The sequence below is a fragment of the Astatotilapia calliptera genome, chromosome 19, assembly GCF_964374335.1.
Source record: "Astatotilapia calliptera chromosome 19, fAstCal68.1, whole genome shotgun sequence".
In the NCBI taxonomy this organism is placed as follows: domain Eukaryota; kingdom Metazoa; phylum Chordata; class Actinopteri; order Cichliformes; family Cichlidae; genus Astatotilapia; species Astatotilapia calliptera.
In genome coordinates this window covers 14,972,039-14,994,204 of record NC_137440.1, presented here as the reverse complement: position 1 = coordinate 14,994,204, position 22,166 = coordinate 14,972,039, and the positions used below count along the sequence as shown (strand labels likewise).

Sequence of the window (22,166 nt, the reverse complement as noted above, 5' to 3'; positions counted from 1 at the left end):
GCCACACCCCATTTTAAGAGGCCCAGAGCTACAGAAATTCTATAGACATTTACTGCTGCACTCAGTTACTGCACATATAAAAACACAGATGCAGGACCTGCTGGCTTCACAGGCTTCACATAACGAATACACAACACATAACAAATTACAATAGCTGGGCGCACATATGCTCATTGTCGCAAAAAGCAAAAACACAATGAAATGGTTGACATTTGTAACAACAGCCATACATTCACAGATCTTTGTCAACAGTCACATTGTCCATATTACTCAATTTAATATTGTTTATTTTCCTAATGGTAGTAGTACAGCTGGGATAGCTTACAGCCCAATCACAACCCTGAGTTGGATAAATGGATGGATGATAGTGATATTTGTCTTCTGACATCATAATTAGGACGCCGGATTTTATCAACAACATTAATGTTGAGAAAATATGAAAAATGTTGTTAAATCTCAAAGTTCATGGAAAACATGATTACTATGATTGTTCGGGGGTGACCATAGTGGTTGAATGTGTTGATATAAAGAAGCCATTGCAGTCTGGGCAGATATTAGAGATATTATCATCTGTACAGGTCAAGTCCAAAACAGCTACCTGTTTTTAAAACCCAGAGATATTCTCTGAGAATATACAAATCTTAATTGCTCACTGGCTTCATTTGAACTTGGAGACAGACATGAAACACACAAAAGCAGCAATGAAGACAAACAATTCCCAACTGTGGCTGAGTGCTTGTTCTACAGGCGTGTGGTTTATTTGCACAGTTTCACAGCTGGTGAAAGTAGCATCACAGTAGTGAGACATGCTGCACATACGCTTGCTTGCTAAAATACACTCATCATTGCTGAGTTGTGTAACCGCAAGTGACTGACCACACCTCAGTTATACAACTGCTCTCTGTAGTACACTACCAGCTTTTACAGTGACTGGATGAGTTAATGCGTATAAATGTGTGGGAGCATCAATACTGCGCTCTATTACTACTGAGTGGGTTGGACTCGAAGATAACACTGCGCTAATTAGACTTACTCATTTTCCAGTTCACAGTATGCACTTGTGCAAAGATAACATGGTGCATTTGTAAGATAAGCTGAGTCAGGATGGTCTTTATAGTCTCCTAGGGGGCATGGGGGTGTGCAGCAACAAAGAATACAGATGTAAATTGGAGAATAAAAGAAGAAAGGAAAGCATATAAATACACGCAAAGAAACAACAAACAAAAAGCATCTGTATTGTAATAATAAAACAAGAGCTTCCAGGGCAAGAATAGTAAGAAGTACTGATATCCCTGAACTCTGAACAAAGCAGCTGCACTTCGATGGTTTTATTTGTGTATTACTGTCTATCTATCTAGATCTATTTACATTTAGTATTTTCTTGCCAAAGTAAACAGCAGCAGGCACACCAGATTCTGTTAAAATATCAGGTTCATGCGATGTGTTGATCATTGTTTGTTTGTTTGTTTTTTCTTTTACTTAAATCCAATCCTTTACTATGTTTTAACTAAAACCCAAACCAATGAGAGCACATTTTATTAAAAGAAAAGTAATGTTTTTCCTTTCCTTTTTTCCAGGACAAAAAAAGCCAAAAACAAAGTCCAACAACTTGTTTGTGCATCTGTTCCATTGGTGCGTTAAGTATCACAGCAGCACAGATCAGAAGTGCTGTCTGGCTTCTTTATATTTATCTCATCTAGGAACATTGGTTACCCTTGGTATTTATACTGCTGCACTATTTATTTTGGCTGCTGTTTGGTTGGACAGAAAAACAGCACAGGACAACAGCAAGAACAGAAAAGAGCACAGCTGCTCTGAAGCTTCTTCTCGTGAATTTAATGTGACTGAGAAATATCAGCACTTTTTAGGTCATCCCAGGTGTTTTTACTTTCCAGGTAAGTGTTTTCCGATAGAGCTCTGTATTCAAGGCGTATAACTATTTTCAACATACCTAATCCTCTGTTTGCAGCATTTTGCATTTGTTAAAATGTTGACTTGTTTTCTATTTATAATCTTAGTGAATAGAAGGCACAGCCATTAATTCCCTCTATAGAAGACAGCAGAAAGCTTAAGCTCTGAATTTGCAGTGCACTGCTGTGCACAGACAGACGATCACAAACACAGACGTACAGACGCTGTTGTCCTCTTGCCTACTGACCTGTTTCAATAATTCAGAAGAGTGACTTGCTGGCTTGGCTGGCAATGGGTTCTATCCATGGACTCAGTCAAGCGTTACACACACACACACACACACACACACACACACACACACACACACACACACACACACAGACTCACGCACACAAGTAAACTTGCATAAACAGGGCTTTATTATGCTTGGCACTTTTGCTTCCACAGTTATACTCACTGGAAGAAAACTTTAAAGATTTGACCACAACCTGTCTGTGCATACAGAAGTCTATCCGACCCAAAACATCTACCACACATCATCCATAATGGGTAAGTGGAGTGTGGAGTTGCAGGTGTAGCTGGAGTTAGTGTTTAAATGACGAAACACATTATTTGAACAAACATTATGCCCGTCTTTATTTATTCTATATACTGATTCAATGATGACGATACAGTGATTCAAACAGTTACCAATAATACGATCAGGGTATTTACATTTAATTCCTTTGAGCCGACAGCTCAGGCTACAGAGTGCTCTAAATGCTCAGTCTTTATTTTTTCTACTTGTAGGTTTGTATGATGTCAGTGAGCAAAGAAATCCAGCTGTTCAAACCTTTTGTTTGCAACAATCAGCTGCTTGAAGGCAGGCTAGGAAAGGAACTAAAACTTCTTTAAGATAGTGGATGAACTGAGGGGCTGCACCAAGGACTGATGTAAAGGACAAAAGAAGAATTTTGAACCGTGAATCATGCAAAGCTACTCTAGGAGAAAGGGAGTTGGAAAAATAACATCATCGGTCCCATTTCAGAACATAACAGGAAATAATATTGTTTAACGAACAAGATCCAATTATGAGAGTCATGCTGGTAACTAAAAGATGTACGTCTGAATCAAGTAAACTAATATGCAAATGAATACTTAAAGCTGTACGGTTGTCAACTATGAAACCATAAAGACGTTTTCTAACATTTTTTCCACTGTGAATGACATCATGACATCATATTGCAGTGATTTGCTGGTACACACCTCCTGGCTTTGACTACAAGAAATCTTTGATGTCTGTGGTATCTCACTATGCTGCCCATACTGTGAACTCTAAAATACAGAATAAACAAACTGTAACTCCGAAGACATCCTGTGGCTGTTCAGCCTAGTTATGGCATTTCCTGGTTTGGAGTTACATAAGATATTGAATAATTAAAAGCAAATATTTTTAGGATCCCTTTTTCTCTTGACAAATTGGAATTCTTCTTTTCACCTTGGGATCATTCAAAGCTTTTAACATCATGGGGAACCCATGTTGAACAAAGTTGCTATGGCACTTCACCCTGGGTATCCAGGCCTCATTAAAGATAAATGCACCCATGCAAACTCCAGACTAAGGTGGAGTTAATGTAGTCTCACCAGGATGCTGGCTCAATGAGCTGGACTGGTTGTCTTGTCAAGCTTGGAATCTAAAGTAAATGTATTGATTCACAGTTTGTATAATGCTGTTCACTGGAATTTTTAAAGGTGAGTGAGAGAATTTTGAAGTTAGTCGTAACTGCATATCAAACTATCCTTTTGAAGGAACCTTTTTTTTGTTTGTTTGGGTTTTTTTTGGGGGTTTTTTTTGCAGAATTTGATACCGATCACTATTTACACTTTTAATTTTAAACTGCACCCATTTGAAACTGTAAATCAAATTGTAATGACAGGTTTATAATCATGAGTGGGGTTAAATTATTCTCTGTTAAATTGGCTGGGGACTGGGATGGTCAGTAAGGAAAGGGTTAAAGTAAGGTGAGAAAGTCCTGACTCCATAGATGACTTTTATTTGTCTGTTTGTGTCTGTAAGTAGCTGCGCTAATAAGTTTAGTATGAAGTTACATAAGAGCCTTGGATGAGATTCTGCTGCACAAGCAAATTAATTGGAACACTTTCCACTCTGTATTCGTAGTTGTGCCTCCCTCAGGGTCATTTTCAGGGTAGCAGAATTCAGAAGTTGATTAATAAATGAATATTTCGGGGAGGAAACAGACGATGAGTAACACACTGAATCAATCATTCAGTAATTTGTTTTATTCAGCAACAAAACATACAGTATAAAAAAAGGATCAGAGATAGATGATACTGTGTGCTTACTAAAACATGCGTTTTTTTTCCTTCCCCATGAGCCCACTAGATAGGGCTCATTGCCTTGCATGCATTGGATTGTGCGATTGTGCATGTTAACACAAGTCAATCACTTTTGCTGCCAGTGGCAGATTTGCTGACAAAGAGACTTTATCTCTCTACAGAAGTTTCCTTTTCCTTTCCAAGGTCATCTTAAGAACTGTGAATAAAAAATATATATTTGTCTTCGGTGTATCTGTACAGTAAACATTTATGTCAATGAGACAACAATGATAAATAAATAAATTGTGTTGAAACCTGTGATAGCAATCCAATGGGTTGATTTGAGAAGGGTAGATAAAATGAAGTACATGTGTTTGCGCTTGTGGCAGATTTGTGTGTGAGTGTGTTTGTGTGTGTGTGTGAGAGAGATATTGCTGATACAGACTGATACACACTTTTGATGTGAGAGCAATCTCTCTCCATCAGTCTCTGTCTTCGCCTATCCTTCATCTTTTCTCTTTCACATACCTTTTGCCCCCCCTTTTTTTTTAAAACCTCCATCCCTGCTTCATCACTCTGCCTCTTGGCACAGCCTGCACCCCTCCCCCAACACACACACACACACACACACTTGTGCCTTCGTTTTCTTAGCCCTGTCCTACACCCCTCCCTTCCACCTTCTTCCACCTTACTCTTTGCCCTCATTCTTTCCTGCTTGCCTCACTTTCATCCCTTCATCCTTCCATCCTTCCCTCCTTCCCTCCATCCTGCTGGCTCAGCTGGTATACAGGCAGCCTTTGTTTCAGCTGTGTCCTCTGTCCTTTGAAGGAGGAAAGCTGAAAAGCAAGAGCCACAGAGGGAGGGGGAGGATAGAGGAAAGGAGTGAAGCAAGGGGCAAAAAAGGAAAAAAATCCATATGGAAAAGCAGGATAAAAGACAGAGGAGAGGAATTTAAAGAGAAACTGGGAGGGGATAAAGCAAGCAAGGAAGGAAGGGAGAGAGAGAGAGAGAGAGATATCTCTGGATCAATGGTCTGGGTTGTTCAAGTCATTGATATCCAGTCACAGCAGCGTATGAGAGCACATTTCCTGTGTGGTAGGATCAGTCTATGCGACATGGGCACTCACCTTAGCACACTTCCTCCTGGTTCAGTGGTGCACAATTGCAGCTCTTTAGTTCTCAGTTAAAGGCCAGCCAAGCAATTTATATAAAATTAGACTGTTTTGGAAGCCAATCATTGGTGTGGAACTCTGTACACCACAGCTACACTGTAGGCCAAAACACTTAAAAAAGCCACTAAAGATCTTAAAGGCAAAATATGGCATGGAAACCCTCAATTCTATTTATATTCACTATTTTTCAAGTCCAGTAATGATGTCTTTTTTTTTTTTTTACCTCTATAGTGAGAAAAACCCAGCAGAAAATTTTGGACCTGTACCTTCATCCATGATGCTGTAGCTGTGGTAGCTGTGGTAACATGTGAATCCTGCGGCGTTTCATCAGCATTTACATCTCTAAAGGTAAGAAGTATTTTTGTAATTTAAAAAAAAATACATATTATGTTTTTTCTTGCCATGAGCTTGAAATTGCTGGCATTCTCATATAAACTGAAAGGCCAGTAATTTGGCCTATCATAAAGCCCGAACAAAAAGAAACAGTTGTCTTGCCAAAATTTTATCAGATGTACAGGAACAGTTTAATAGGAAAATGCTGTGCCGACAGTTCTAGATTGATAGCCATTATATAACCACAATTAGTTGATATAAAAATATGTCCTTTGTATGGTTAATATATCCTGTTGGACACATTCTAATGGTATAAATATTTCACGTGTCAGCAAAAAGTAAAATTCCCCAAAAAATGAATTTTAGAATGGGGACAAAAATCCTCTTAGTTTTGTTTGCTACAACCAGTAGTGATTTTTGATACGGGCGACATGGGCGGTTGCCCAGGGCGGCATCATGGTGGGGGGCGGCATCACGGGCATCGGCAGAAAAAAAAATTGCTCGTACTCATGCTGCCCCGACATCATGCCAGCGCATATTGGGAATGGTACAGGCACTGATCGGTTTTCTATCGCCCATTTGCTGGGAGTAAGAGCGCCCTCCGTTTGCGAGGTGCGCCTGCTGCTTGCGGCACAGGGAGGAGAGGGCGGGGCGGGGGGCGATTCTCTGGCTGGCTGGAGCAGCATCTAATAACCAACTCGCAAAATAAAAGAAAATAAAAACAAACCAACAAACACGAAAACACCAGACATCATGATACAGTCTTATCATTTGCACCGATGTTTTTTTCGAAATTCTATACGTGAAAAGTGAGCGCGAGAGCCCTCGGTGCGCCTGCTTGCTGCTGAAGTCAAAGTAAACTTTATTGTCATTTCCGCTACATACAGTCCAGTATATAGAGACACGAGACGACGAGGCTCCAGTTACAGCAGTGCAAGTAAACAAACAATAAATATAAGAAGAGTAAGAAAATAAATATACACTTTAGGACCAGGGATCAATAACAATTTAAAATCTATAATTTACAGTTTGCTGATTTAAAGTCTCACACACAACCCATTGAAAGGGGAGGGCGGCCGGCTGCTTCCAAATAGAGCACATTTCATTCATAATGTTGTAAATCCAAGCCCATCATGTATTCATGATTTGTTCCTGGGTTGTGCGAAATCCCAGAAATAAACCCTAGACAAAGTGAATTTGTGAACTAAGGTGTAGGTCTATGTTATGTTGTGGTGATCCTCGGGTTGGGGGATTTGTGTTCATACTGGAGTGCAAAATTAAAACCAATGGAAGATGGACAAGAAGAGGTCAAAACCATCAGGTGCTCAGTTTAGAAAAAAGAGAAAAGAAGAGGAGGAGAAACGAGCAAAAGACACAGGTAAGCAGATGTGTCATTGGATAATGGCAGGTCATCCTGAAACAATCAGAATCAGAATATTTTATTAATCCCTAAGGAAATTATATGGATTACAGTTGCTCCAAGAAGAAATGGTAAAAATAGTAACAGTAACAGACTAAACTCCAAACAATACAGTATGTTACAGATTTTACACATTTAAGAAATAGCACGAATATATGCAGATCACTCAATTATAAATATCAAGGATTAACTGAAGTGATTATAAATAAATATCAAGAAAATTGACGAGAATACTCCAGAGTAGAAAAGAGCATGTGTAAAAAGGGTGTAACTATTGTGTTAGATGGAGTAGTTGTACAAGGAGATGGTTTCTTGTGTCGGTCAGTGGTGCTTTTTGGTAATCTCAGTCTCTCACTGAACGTGCTTCTGTACAGAGAGAAGGAGTGTTTGCCCAGGGCGCCAAACAGGCTAGGACCGCCACTGGCTACAACAGAGGCTTAATGGGAGGCAGGCCAGTCTCATTTCCGTTAGCAGACACCAGGCTTTGAGTTAGAATAGGAAAGAAAAGCTGGTGAGATCTGGGTCAACCACCATGTTTTGGTGGGTCACTTGGATGCCAGGTTAGCTCAGTTTGATAGTCAACGCTACAAGAAGTACGGGGGCCAAGGTACCCTTGTCCCAACAGTCCCCATTTGTCATGTCAACACATTTGAAGCATTCACTACCTTATTTCAGGTTATTTTGTCCTCATTAAGAAGAGATTACCAGCCATCACAACCAGTATGTACAGAGTGTGGTGGCTAAGCTCGTTAAGCTCCTGTTTATAAAAACAAAGATCAGGCATTTGACTTGTGGGCACAGCGTATTATACAGTGACCATCTACACACTTTTTTAATGAATCCGATGCCCTTGCTTGTATTTGAAATGTAGATTCAGTGAAAAGCAGCTAAGCCTTTTGGCATTTTTGTGGTGAATATCAGGAAGGTGTTATCTCATTGCCTTTGAGTTTGCCTTGGGGATGAGTTTGGCCCTGCAGTGGAAACAAGTAAAAACAATGCTATACTACAGAAATTAGTAGCCCCACTGGACTTAATAAGTTGCATGATTGTTCTTCTTTTTAATTAATAAGTCCTCACTTATTTTATTTCCATCTTTTTCTTCTTTCGGTCCTTATCTCTTATCTCCGTCATAATGTTTTCAGGCTGAGGTGTAGTAACTTCATCTTCATATTAGGTTTTTTATGTCAGAAATCCACCTCCAACCTCCTTAACATCAGAGACTTTGTTGTTGATTCCCTCTCCCCACTGCCCTCGCTCTCTCTATGGCTCACTTTCCCCTGGCCTGCTTTTCCTTTCCTCTCTTCAGCTAGTTGTTAGATCTACACTTATAACCTCAATGTGTCCCTCTAGGGCGTGGCTGACTGCTGAACTCAGCTGTACAGGAGGCAGGAAAAATTACAGTGAGGAGACAAAACAAAAGGGTGACCTGGAGTTTGGGGTTATGAGTTTGTAGTCTCATTGGATTTGAGACAGTACATTGATTGTTGACTAATCTTTAAAGGAAATTTTATTTAAATGTCCCAAAAAATAACACTACATTGATAATTGTGAAATTAAGCACGTAATTCAACGATGAGGTACTTGCAGCCTTAATGGTGTCCCCATGTGTATGCTGTGGTGTAGCTATTTTCACAGGTTAACTACCACTCTTAGAGTAAACTGTAAAATTAATGAATCAGTAATTCCATATTGTGACACAAGAATTAACTGCATTGCTCTAAACATTAATTATAATAATTCTATAAGCTTGGCATTTTATTGAAAGCCAGGAGGTATTTAAAAGTGCTGTAGTTTCCAGTAATGCAGGTACTACAGTGCCAATCATGGTATTACCCTTTGTGATCGCCTGCAAATTTGACAGAACCTGGACAGACTGAACGTACAAACTTAACATACGCACCTAAAAATATGAATTTGACTTCATAACAACAACGAATTTGGTTCTTGCACATGGATCATTCACACACGCACACTTACTGGTGCAGATTTCTGCAGAAGGATCTGTCTTGGAAACAATGTTGATTATAATATCAGGGAAACTTGTTATTAGGTTTAGATGAAAATGACTTTTTCACATAGCAGCAAGGATCGTTTGGATGCCCCCCACCCCTTAATAAATGAAATCATCATTTAAAAAATGCATTTAGTATTTAACCATGTTATCTTTGTCTGATATTAAAATTTGTGGGGGGGGGGGGGGTTATATACAGCTGAGTGGGGGGAGAAGGGGCCTCCAGGGAAGTCCAAGGGAAAGCACGCGTTCTTCAGAATATCCACTCACACGATCACAGGCTCACACTCCGACACTGCCACACGGGAATCACACTGGAAAAATCCAGGAAGCTCTGTAGACAGGGAGACAGGGTTAAGAACGACGCACAGAGGAAAACACTCTTAACTAAACTTGCTGTAGCTTGACTTCACTAACGCGTGGTAGACAACGATCCAGCGACGAACAGCAGTCACCTCCTGGCTTAAATGCTGCTCCCCTTAATGAGACCCAGGTGTCTCATCTCCCGAGGGCGTGGGCCGAGGGCATGAACCTACAGCGAGTTCCGCCCCGGTGAGAGAGAAGAGGAAGAGAGAGAGAGAAACAGAGAGGGCTGATCAGCGTGCAGCTGATCCGCCTGGCCGTGACAGGACCCCCCCGACGGGAGCCTCCCGGCGACCCCCAGGCTTGTCAGGGTGAGCCGCATGGAACGCCCGCACCATACCCCGATCCAAGAGGGCCACCCGCGGGATCCAAGAACGCTCCTCCATCCCGTAGCCCTCCCAATCCACGAGATACTGCAGACCACGCCCCCGGCGCTGGACATCCATGATCCTCAAAATGGTGAAAGCCGGGTGGCCATCAATGACCCGGGCGGGTGGAGGGGGTCCGGAAGGAGGGCACAGAGGGCTAGAGAGACACGGAGAATAACAGAGTTACCTGACGAGGCGGGCAGACCTGTGATGAAGTCAACAGCGATGTGTGACCAAGGGCGACTCGGAGTCGGCAGAGGTTGAAGGAGGCCAGAGGGTGGCTGATGGACGCTCTTGTTTTGAGCGCAGGTCGAGCATGCGGAAATATACTCGCGGACGTCTTTGGCAAGGGAAGGCCACCAGGCGAAACGTTGGAGGAAGGTAATAGCGCGGTGGACCCCGGGGGGCAGGTGAATCTGGCAGTATGAGCCCAATGTAACACTCGTGACCTTACAGAGGAGGGGACGAAGAGCAACCCTGGAGGTCCCGTTCCGGGGTCCGGTTCTGTCCGCTGAGCCTCTCGAATAGCCGACTCGATCTCCCAGGTCAGGGCCCCGATTACACAGGTGGGCGGTAGAATGGGAGAGTCCCGAGTTGCGTCTTCGGAGGCGGCGAATTGGCGTGAGAGGGCGTCTGGCTTGACATTACGGGAACCGGGTCTGTAAGTGATCGTGAACTGGAATCTAGTAAAAAACAGGGCCCACCTGGCTCGCCTGGCGTTGTGGCGTTTTGCCGATCGAATGTACTCCAGGTTCTTGCGATCGGTCCAGACCACAAATGGCTGGGCAGCGCCCTCTAGCCAATGGCGCCACTCCTCCGGGGCTAGCTTGATGGCTAGTAGCTCTCGATCTCCCACATCATAGTTGCTCTCTGCGGAGGTGAGACGGCGTGAAAAGTAGGCACAGGGATGCAGCTTACCTCCTTGCTGCTGGGAAAGCACCGCCCCCACTCCAGCATCCGAGGCGTCCACCTCCACAATGAACTGCCAGTCGAGATCGGGTTGGACGAGAATGGGCGCTGAGGCAAAGCGGTCCTTCAGATGGGCAAATGCTCGTTGAGCCAGCTCATCCCAGCAGAAGGGAACCTTGGGAGAAGTAAGACGGGTCAGAGGCAGGACCAGTTTACTATAGTTGCGAACAAAGCGCCGATAAAAGTTCGCGAACCCCAGAAAGCTTTGAAGCTGTCTCCGGTTAGAAGGGGTCGGCCAGGCAACAACGGCTTGAACCTTTGCGGGATCAGTCTTGAGGTCACCCCGATCGATGACGTGGCCCAGGAAGGAAACAGTGGAGACATGAAACTCACACTTCTCCCCTTTAACAAAGAGACGATTTTCAAGGAGACGCTGAAGGACTTGCCTGACATGGCGTTGGTGGTCGGCGACAGATCGGGAGAAGATGAGGATGTCATCCAAGTAAATGAAAACGAAATGGTCGATGAAATCTCGAAGCACGTCATTCACGAGAGCCTGAAACACAGCTGGAGCATTGGTGAGACCGAAAGGCATCACAAGATATTCGAAATGGCCCAGGTGAGTATTGAAAGCCGTCTTCCACTCGTCTCCCTCCCTAATCCTGACCAGATGGTAGGCGTTGCGCAGGTCCAACTTGTGAAGACGGTGGCACCCTGGAGAAGCTCGAACGCGGAATTCAGCAGAGGGAGGGGATACTTGTTTTTAACTGTGATGGCGTTGAGGCCGCGATAGTCAATACAGGGCCATAAACTTTTATCTTTCTTGGTGACAAAAAAGAAACCAGCGGCAACAGGCGATGACGAGGGGCGAATGAGACCAGCGGCAAGTGACTCATTGATGTAGTTTTCCATGCTTTCCCGCTCCGGTCGAGACAGGCTATACAACCTACTGGTCGGGAGCGGCGCGCCTGGGAGGAGGTCAATCCCACAATCGTACGGCCGGTGAGGGGGAAGGGAGCGTGCCTTATCTTTACAAAACACTTGCGCCAGGTTGTGATAAACAGACGGTATGGAGGACAGATCAGGCGGTTCTGAAATAGTTTTATTGGGTGGTAGGCTCATGGCGGGGGTGGCGGCTTTTAAACAGGACATGTGACACTCCTCCCCCCACCCCGAAATACTTTCCTTCCTCCAATCAATCACAGGGTTATGTTGACATAGCCAGGGATAGCCCAAGACTAGTGGTGTGAGCGGGGCTTTAAAGACGTACAACTGTATGGTTTCAACATGATTACCAGAAAGAGTCAGGGAAATCGGTTCCGTGATATGAGTAATGTCTGGAAGACGCTGGCCACTAAGGGCTGTGACTTTGAGTGAATGAGACAGAGGCTCCGTGCTAAAACCTAATTTTAGCGCCAGCGAGGCATCAATAAAATTATGTTCTGCCCCGGAATCGATCAGAGCGTCGAGAGAATGAGTCTTGAGACGAATCGTTAGCTTAGCCGCAATCATGAGACGAGGAGGAGACTGTGAACAGGTGACCTCGCCCACCCGTACACTCCTCACTACTGGCGGGCGCTGTCTTTTGGCCACGCCTGGCAATCCATGGCAATATGGCCCTTGCGGCCACAATAAAAGCACTCACCGGCTCTCCAGCGACGATACCGCTCCTTGGGCGACAGTCTGGAGCGGCCCAGTTGCATGGGCTGTTCACTTTCTTCCATGCTGTCCGATGAGTGACTGCCGCTAGGCGCGCCCCCACCTGCCGTCTCCATGCGCCCCGGGGGCCTCTGGGAAATGTAGTTTCCGGTTCCCCGACGCGCCCGTAGGTGCTCATCCATCTTCACACATAGTGTAATCACATCAGACAGGGTCTTAGGAACATCTCTCATCATCAGTTCTCTCTTTAACTCATCACAAATATTATTCAAGAGAGTACTTATCAATGCCGACTGCCCCCAGCCAGTTTCTTCGGCCAAGGTCCAGAATTCGACCGAAAAATCCGCCATGCTCCGCCTCCCCTGCTTCAAATTTAACAGTCTGTGGGCAGCCGCCTCCGCTCCAGTGCCTCTTTCAAAAACACTTTTAAATTTGGTGAGGAAGTCCTCGTAAGAAATGTCTGGGGCTGTTCTTAACACAGCTTGCGCCCAGTTTAATGCCTGCCCACGTAACAGTTGAACCATAAAGGCGATTTTGGCCCCATCTGTCTCATATGTTCTTCGTAACTGACAGAATTGTAGTGTGATCTGAGTCAAAAATCCACCACATTTATCGAACTCACCCGAGAAAGGCTCCGGCGCTGGTAACGATCGCTCTGGAGGTTCTGTGGAAGCCGGCGTGGGGGAAACAGGCGGAGCGGCTGCAGATGGATTTGGAGCCGATAGCTGAGGAGAAACAGACGGAGGGGGTGAGGGTGGGCTTACCGACGGTAGACGTTGAGCAAGGGCTTGCGTGAGTGCGGCCAGTTGTTGATTTATGTGCCGAAGCATGTGTTCGTGGCGTTCCAGAATTGTCTGGAGAGTTGAGGACGGGTTGCTGGGTGGGATTTGAGTCTGCTGAGTCCATGATGGCTGGATCGTTATTGTTACGGTTTGGAGGACTCAAGCGCAGGACTCCGGTTCTGATGCTCACAAGAAGGGTTTATTTACAAGTCACCAGGTGTATATACAAGAATGCGCAGGGGGGGGGGGGGGTGTTATATACAGCTGAGTGGGGGGAGAAGGGGCCTCCAGTGAAGTCCAAGGGAAAGCACGCGTTCTTCAGAATATCCACTGACACGATCACAGGTTCACACTCCGACACTGCCACACGGGAATTGCACTGGAAAAATCCAGGAAGCTCTGTAGACAGGGAGACAGGGTTAAGAACGACGCACAGAGGAAAACACTCTTAACTAAACTTGCTGTAGCTTGACTTCACTAACGCGTGGTAGACAACGATCCAGCGACGAACAGCAGTCACCTCCTGGCTTAAATGCTGCTCCCCTTAATGAGACCCAGGTGTCTCATCTCCCAAGGGCGTGGGCTGAGGGCGTGAACCCACAGCGAGTTCCGCCCCGGCGAGAGAGAAGAGGAAGAGAGAGAGAGAGAAACAGAGAGGGCTGATCAGCGTGCAGCTGATCCGCCTGGCCGTGACAGTTTCAGTTCTTTAGAGTTCACTCAGAGGCCTGTATGCCAGCTGGGGAATTCAACCTGCAACCGTGCAGACTCTTGTGAGCGACTTGAACGAATGCTTTCCTTAGAGATGGATCACCCTTGTGTGTGTGTGTGTGTGTGTGTGTGTGTGTGTGTGTGTGTGTGTGTGTCCATTTGCACTGAAGCCCTCGACTTCTTAGCAAAACAGATCAAAGTCAAAGTCGAGTCTGCCTGTCCCCTGCTCACTTTGATGAATCGAGACCTGGCTTGATGGAGGGATGGGGAGGAAGGAGGAATAAAATGGGGAATGAATATATGACTGAAGTATAAGAAGCTCTGAATGAAGTGACAGGTTGGAAGGATAGATGGGTTTCACCTTTCCATCACCTTCTTCAATGATGGTCCTGTAAGGCACACTTTTAGTCACATGTTCTCGTTTCTCCCCCTCAGTTGTTTTTTCTGTAATGGACATCTTTCTGCTCTCTTTATGTGATGCTTTTACTTTTTTCTTTTGCTTTTTTCCTTCTCTCATTTTTTCCATTCTCACATGTTTCCATTTTTCCCTCACTTTCTTTTTGTGTAATCATACTGCATTCCTACTGTTAACCTCCTCCTTACCTTTCTGTGTGATGGCCTTTTAGCATATGTGTCTTCTCTCTAGTAGAGAGTTGAAGGACTGCCCTCATCCCAGGGGGACATTTGGCAGCTGAGAACAGCTGAGGGTCAGGCATAGTCTGGGTCACCCAACTAACCTATTCCTGCCTTCCTTGCCTCTGGTCCTGTGGGATAATAGGTGTGAGGAGGGAAAGGGAGAGGACAGGGAGAAGAGATAAAAGAGGAAAAAAACAACAGGAGGAGTATAATTCACACATGAGAGGAGACGCAGGTACATAGGACGCACACTCTAAGGTAATTAGTCATGTTTACAAATCCCTATTTCTGTCTCTTTGTTTTGTGTGCAGCTGTTAGTCATGCTGAATACTTCCAAACTGGTTTCTGTGTAATTTTCTTTTAAATGAATGAAAAAAGAGATTGCAAGAACATTTCCTGCACAAGATAAATGAAAATTATAAACTGTGAATAGATGTAACATAGTTTGAGATTTTATGTATGTGTCTAAAATAAGGATCTGATCAAGGTTGGATTAAAACAGTTATTTAATCTATGACTCATTTCACCTGTTCACCCACCATCCTGTTACTGCAAACAACCAGACTACCAATTCTACCAGCTAGTCAAATGGCAGATCAGTAAATTGCCACTCGGACCCCTGATAAGCTTTCTGGCAAGCGACTGAAGAGACTACCAATAAGAGTGAAGAATACGTTTGACATATGACCTGCTAGTAAACGCTTTAGAGGGTCACCCAGGTGACCCGAGCAAGGCATGTCCACAGCGACCAGCAGGCAGCTTCATGACAAACAAATCCTTTTCACTGTGTATGCAGCTTTACAACTGAAAAGATTTATCTTCCCAATACATCGTAAAGCAGTAAAAGCTTGTGAATATGTCCATTATAGCCAACCAAGGGAATGATTTATTGAAGGTACACAAGCAAATTGAAAACAAAATCAAAGAAATCTCAGCTGTGACACATGTTAAAGTGTGTGCTTTGTTCTAAATGAATCAGTTATCAAAAGAAAAAAGCTATCTCTATATTAAAAAAACAAAAAAATAAATCATATGGATGTAATGAAGGACTGGAACAGGCACTTACTGTTAGACTATGTGGAATAAGATGACTTTAATCACCTTAAAGCTTCTTTATGGACGATGGAAGGTGAAACCTGGATGTTAGAGAGTTTATTTTTTGAAGCGTAAAGAAGATAAAGCTGCCACGACAGGTGCCAGCAGTCACGCTGCCTATATTGTTCACTGAGTTAATTTGGGAGTGATTTCTGGATGTTTAAAAGTGGAACATGTTTGTTTGGCTGCATACCGAAGATTAAAGGATGTATATCAAACAGAAAAAGCTTCTCATTTCCTCTTTGTATCTGCTTTATTAAGGCCATTTCTTTTTGTTTATGAGATTTAGAAATGCCGTTCTTAACAAAGAATGCCTGTCAGGATTTGTTATCTTTCGTACAGGAAGTGAATTCCTGTCTCTATTGCTACCTCGTCACATCGCACACGCTCGTATTATTTCTGACTTCTTTTCTAAAAGTCTCTGTCTCTCTGTTGTTCTTGTTCACCGTAGGCAGAAGCAGGAAATGGAATATGTGAAACTAGACGTGAGGGTAGCCATACTTATTTATTTTAAACGGAAAGCCCACAGGCTGGCTAGAAACCAATGATGGATGACAACGATGGACAGAGACAGTGAGGTTAGGGACAGACACTGGTCCTCATCCTGGTTATTTTTTACAAAGTAAAAATAACTATAAAAATGTATAAGTTAATCTCAGAGATGGGCAGTAATGCGTTACACGTAACGTCTGTAGTACGATTACTTTTTATCAAGTAATGAGTAAAGTAACGGATTACTATTGCAAAAAAGTAAATACATTACTGTTGCTTTTGCATAAGCACGCTGCATTACTAAACCGTGATTTTGTTTGTAAAAGTGCCTCATGACAATGACGTATGATCAACAATGGATAATATGGAGTGCAGGAGAGAGTACGACCATACAGCATTTAAAGCGTGGAAATACTGACCTTTGTGTTTGATTCAGTAAAGAAGTGACAAAAACATTAGCGTCCGCTGTACACTCTGTGTGGGAAGAAAACTTCTTTCTACAGTGAAAAATTAAATTTCATTGAGCAAGCACCTAGCACGCCCCACAGGAATGTGAAATTCACAGAGAAACCCCCGGATCCCCACACTGACATGACTGCTGCAGCACTGGGCAAACCTTCACCTGCCCCACTCCTGCTAAACAGATGAAAAGAGATTTAAGAGAGACAGGGCTTAGTGCTGCTGAATCTTTCATTTTATTTATTTTTTGCTGTGTTTTACTTGCATCTATTTGAAAGAGTGAGTGTAAAAACTAAAAATTATTTTATTTTATATGCTGGAATATGCAGAAAATAGGTTTAAATGTCAATTTAATTATATATTAATTATATATTGCATATAATTTAATTTTTGCTTGATGCAATGTGCATAAAATTAAAAGATTAAAACTAATTTAAAAAAAAATTTTAAACGAGACTTTTCCATTTGATTCACTTTTACATGATGGATTATGCAGAAAAATCAGAATTGGGCTAAAAGGTCTGTTGCTTTATTACGTATTCAGGCTGTGCATCATGTTTTTAAATGGAACTAAGTAATAAAGTAACTAATTACTTTTGAAAATAAGTAATCAGTAAAGCAATGGGATTACCTTCCTGGAGAAGTAATTAGTAACTAATTACTATTTTCAAGTAATTTGACCAACACTGGTTAATCTACACCTTAGAGGTGTGGACTAACATATCAAACAAACGGAAGAGTCTTTTATTGGTGTGTGGGGTTATCCAGCTCCAGGTTGGTGGTTAGCAATTTTTCCCTGACAGCAAAAAGGTCTTTAAATCCAAAGTGGGGATTTTCTGTACTTGGTACTACAGTCCAGGACAGAAAACACTGAGAGTTGGGGTAGGCTTCTTTGACCTTGAACTGGATATAATATACTTTAATATATTATATTAATTATATTATAATTAACAGAATTATTAAATAATTAACTGAATCTTTAAACAACAACAACAAAAACCTTTGTAAAATGGTGGCCACAGTACTTGATTCTTAGGTTTTAAAACTGCATATTTTTGACTTGACTTTGTGAATTTGTTGGGTGGATATGCTCTCATCACAAGAACAACGCTTAGTGTTGGTTATATTCCCCAGTGTACTTTTAAAATTTGCTGTTTCCTTTCTGCACATCAAACTCCACATTTCTGTTTCACTCAGACGCCCCATTTACTTTTAAAACCAATGTGTTCAGGCAGACAGCAATCCTACCTTCCCTTGAGCTAAATGTGCCTCTACCAACATATCTGGCTCTGTGTTACAGCTTCGGCCTCTGATGTGTACTCTCTTTTTTTTTTCTCCTCTCATATTTCTCCTTCCTGTTCCTGCTTGGTGCATCCTATCTCTTTTCATTGTCTTTAAGTCCCATTCGCTCTCCCTTATTTCTTATTCAGCTGAGCACCCAGAGATTACAAGGTTTCTTTTGTCTTTCTCTCATCGTCTTTCTTTCTATTTCTTTTTGTTAGAAATCTCTTTCTCTGTTTCTGCCTCTTTGAGTAATCCTTCACCTCACTCTCTCTCTAGATGTAGAAATACATTCAAGAACATGCTGAATTCTTCATATAAAGAGTGCTTAGTGCATGATTTTGCATTGATGAAAGCACGTTCTCTTGTGGAGATTTAAGGAGAACTTTGGTGTTTCAGCAGGTCCATTTTTTCCCTGTGCTCCACTTAAAGCTGCAACTTACTTTTGCATACTGCATAATGATGTGTTTATCCATTTTTACTCTGGTCTGCATTTTGGTGTGCACTGACAATCCCCAAAACTAGTTAAAAAGACATTTCTGTGGTACTGATTTGTGAAAAAACAAGCCTGAGTTTGGTATACAATACTCAGGTTTGTATCTGTAACAATATCCAGAGGCTAGCAATCAGAAGATCATTATCACTTATGGATGGCATAAAAAATCTGAGAGGAGACAACACAAACAATAGTTCACCAAAGCTCTTCTCCATACAGCAGCTGGAAAATTTTTGGATTTCTCCCCAGACTGTCTAACAACAAACTTTACAAACTTGCTAAAGCAAAATGCACTTAGGTGTTTTGGCTACTTTAACATTGGCTGGAGGTTACCTCTCTCAGTCTTTCCCTGTTTGTATTTCTGTATGGTTCCTTTCTTTTATTGACTGTTCTCTGTCCATGTGAGGTGCGGGAACAGCCTGGAAAACAAAATGAACCTTTTTTTTTTTCCTTTCAAAGCACACAACCTGGAATTTTAAATCTTTCAGAAGCTCTTCAAACTTGATCACACATCAGTGGAGATCTCATGTTACCTGATTTTATTGACCTTCCTTTTTCCAATGACTGGTTGATCACAGTAAGGGTTTCGGGCTATGGCGAAATCTTTTTGTATTACTACTAAAATCAGTGAAAAGAAAATGCTTCATTGTTTTTCTTGCTGCTTTTCTCTGGATACGTAGAGCCCATCTCTGGTCCAGATTAAAAATCTTTGAGTACTCCTTGTGATTTTAAACCAGATCTGAACTTTGTATTGCTCATCTAAATGTCAAAGTCCTCTTCCTAAACTCAGTTTGGTTAAGATTTGAGTGAAATCATCAGCTAATGATATTCTTGTTTGAAGCTTGGCTTAGAAACCTAATTACAGACTTTGCATTAATTTACAGAATCATTGAATTACAGATTCAGTCTGTTTCACTGTGACCACCTCAGAAAAAGGTGGTGGTATTGGAATTTGCATACAAAAAAACAAATGCTGTGCCACTATCTGTTAGTAAAGAATGTAAATTTTCTGCCCTGAAGAAGCCAGCTCATAAGTCGTTCAACCTTAAAAAGGTCCTACCTTTCAAAAACCACTTAAATAAGAAATCCTTCTTACTCGGATGCAACCACAAATGAGATTCCAGCTCTTGTTGGAAAAGATTTACGTACTTTAACTGAAATGGGGAACATTCTCAACTGCATTAATGAACATGTCTGTCTGTTTGTTAAGTTGTACAAACCCTCTGTGCTTCAGTCCCATTTAACACAACTTAAGTTGATGTTAAATCCAAGTTTATATGTTTCCCAAAGAGTCGTCATCTAAAATTCATAGGTTCAACAGCACTCAAAGGGCAGAAACAGTCATACTGACAAGGTTCTCTTGGTCAATATGACTGTTTTTGATGTTGCTCTTTTAATGATCTGTTATTCAGGTTTCTTTGGTCTCTTGCCTGTACTGAATATCAGTTGTAATTCTGCCTTTACTTATTATGTTGATTTGTGTTCTGGTTTTTGTGTTTTCTGTAGCCCCCTTGGCCAGATTTCTCATGCCTGCTACAACAGATTGTCAAACTGTAAACAGATCGGAGGCAGTGCTACTGGAATTTAAAGGCCCGTTTAGATGCATATAGAAAGTAGCAAGATCGTATGAAGCTTTTCAGTTCTGCTTTGGTGAATTATGCGTGAAGTCTCATATTTAATTAGCTTCATGTTATTATATGATTTGTTTTTTTACTCTGACATTCATCAAACTATGTAGACTTAACTGTCAAGATGTACTTGATAGCTTTTGCTGTCATATGCATGGTTTTACAGCACACAAACGCACACACACACACAGTTCCTTCATTAAGAAAGTGTAGGAAGTGTATTTTCCGTTCAGGGAGTTCACAATACATTTCTCTAAAGAATAAAGTCATCTACACCCATACATGTGCAGCAGCAGAGCATCTCCTGTCTAAATTTTCCACATACATCAGCAATTAACAAAGCTATCATGGGGCAGATGGTTGAAGAAGAAAGACAGCCAAAGAATCAAAAGGAATAAGGGATGGGAATGAGCTAAAAATACCTAATTTAACTTTTTATTTTGCTTTGCTGCATTCATTAATCTGTTTATGTAATGATCATCTAGTCAGGGTTAAGGGATTTGGGGTTTGCCAGAGCTAAAATGACAGAAAGGCAAAAGGCAGGATGCACACTGGACAAAAACAGCTTTCAGTGTCATAAAAATATGATGCTGTCTTCTGCTGCTGTGCTGATAAAAATGCTGACGATGAGCATTAGTAGTGAACATTTTAGTAGTGTCCATTCACCAGGCTGGAACGCGAACAGCTTAGAGAATAAAGGATGTCGATGTGAGATGCTTCAACTATACGGCCCACTCTCATACTGTTGTATTCTGTACATACTAGCAATACCTTGATGTATTAAATATATGGACAGAAGTGACAGAAAGGATAAAGCATTTCCCGTAGCTTTAGGACACTGATTCAGTACGTCTTTCACACTGTCCAAGGATGTATCTGTCACCACCAATTGGAGACGCATCACTTGCTTCGCTTCACTTTCACTTCTGAATTTCTCTTTGCTTTCCAACCAGCATAAGGCTAACCATAGCTGCCTGGAGGCAACCACCATTTTCTGTAGGGAACTCCTTGAGCTGAACTCCAGATCTGAGAGGCACAACTTCATTGGGCACATTTGCAATGGATCTGCTTTTACTGTATGGACTTGTAAAACCACAAGGCCTAGGAGAGAGAAACATAATCTGCTTGCTATCATGACCTTCCAGCCCACCACCTCCACACCTCTCTAGCTTGAATGGTGAGAGTGTGTTGCTAAGTGGCATATGCAACTTCTGTGTGAGTATCTACAGCCTTGGAAGTCTTGGAATCGGCCACTTAGCCAATAATCTGCATTTCTGAGAAGTCTCAGAGGTGAAGCATCAGTGTAGAACCACACTGTGGAGCCGCTGAGTGCCACAGCCTCCAAAGACACTATGCTAGACCACAAGCATAAATCCAAGCTCTTCCTTTGGGAGAAGTTAAAAAAATAAAACATGCTGAACCTATGTTTAACCTTCTTCGCTGCACTACATAAATCATCACTGCCTAGCCTTTCAGACCAGTTTTACTGCTTCAAGTATCTTGGTTTCTTATTCTCAAGCAAAAGTCAAAAAGAAATGGAGTGATATCAACAGTAATGCAGAGGATCTACTGGACCATTGAGGGAACATTAGGGGCTCATTTCAACTCTCACTTGCAGTTGCTAGTGACTGAAAGAATCGGATGGGGATCAAACCAAGCCTCCTCCTTTGTGTGGCAGGACTCATACTAAAGGGGAAAGTAAGATGTTCAGACATTTGGTCAGAGATCAGAAATTTAAGAACATTTAGCCCTCATGTGGCCTGAGAGTGGCTTGAAATCCCTCAAAAGAACCTGTAAAAGGCTGTTTGTGACAGGAACGACCTAACCGATTTGCTTAGCTTGCCTCGTGTGCATGCGAGCCCAGGATTAGCTACAGATAAAGACTTTCTAGGAAGATTTTCTAAGTTTGAGTTAATGAAAAGAAGGAAGAATGCTTAATACCTGCTTCTAAAATATACATTTGCTGACAAAAGTTAAATTATGACTTCTCAAATGGTATCGCTTACCGTACCTTACATAGCTCATGTCAACCTTATGCTATTGCAACTTAATGATGGATAAGGGTTGCTGTGGGCATATAGATGTATAGGTAATACCTCACCAACTGTCAGTCCAAAATTAATAACC

At 42.3% G+C, this 22,166-nt stretch overlaps 1 protein-coding gene across 2 annotated transcripts in view; it reads left to right on the top strand.

Annotated features, from left to right (window-relative positions):
- The window catches only part of lrfn5a (leucine rich repeat and fibronectin type III domain containing 5a), a 134,606-nt gene that overhangs the window by 65,380 nt on the left and 47,060 nt on the right, over nucleotides 1-22,166 (top strand). For both annotated transcript variants that reach the window (XM_026152836.2, XM_080293444.1), the window contains one exon: nucleotides 5,631-5,747. The gene's annotated coding sequence lies outside the window, so the exon portion shown is untranslated. The remainder of the gene's footprint in view (nucleotides 1-5,630; nucleotides 5,748-22,166) is intronic.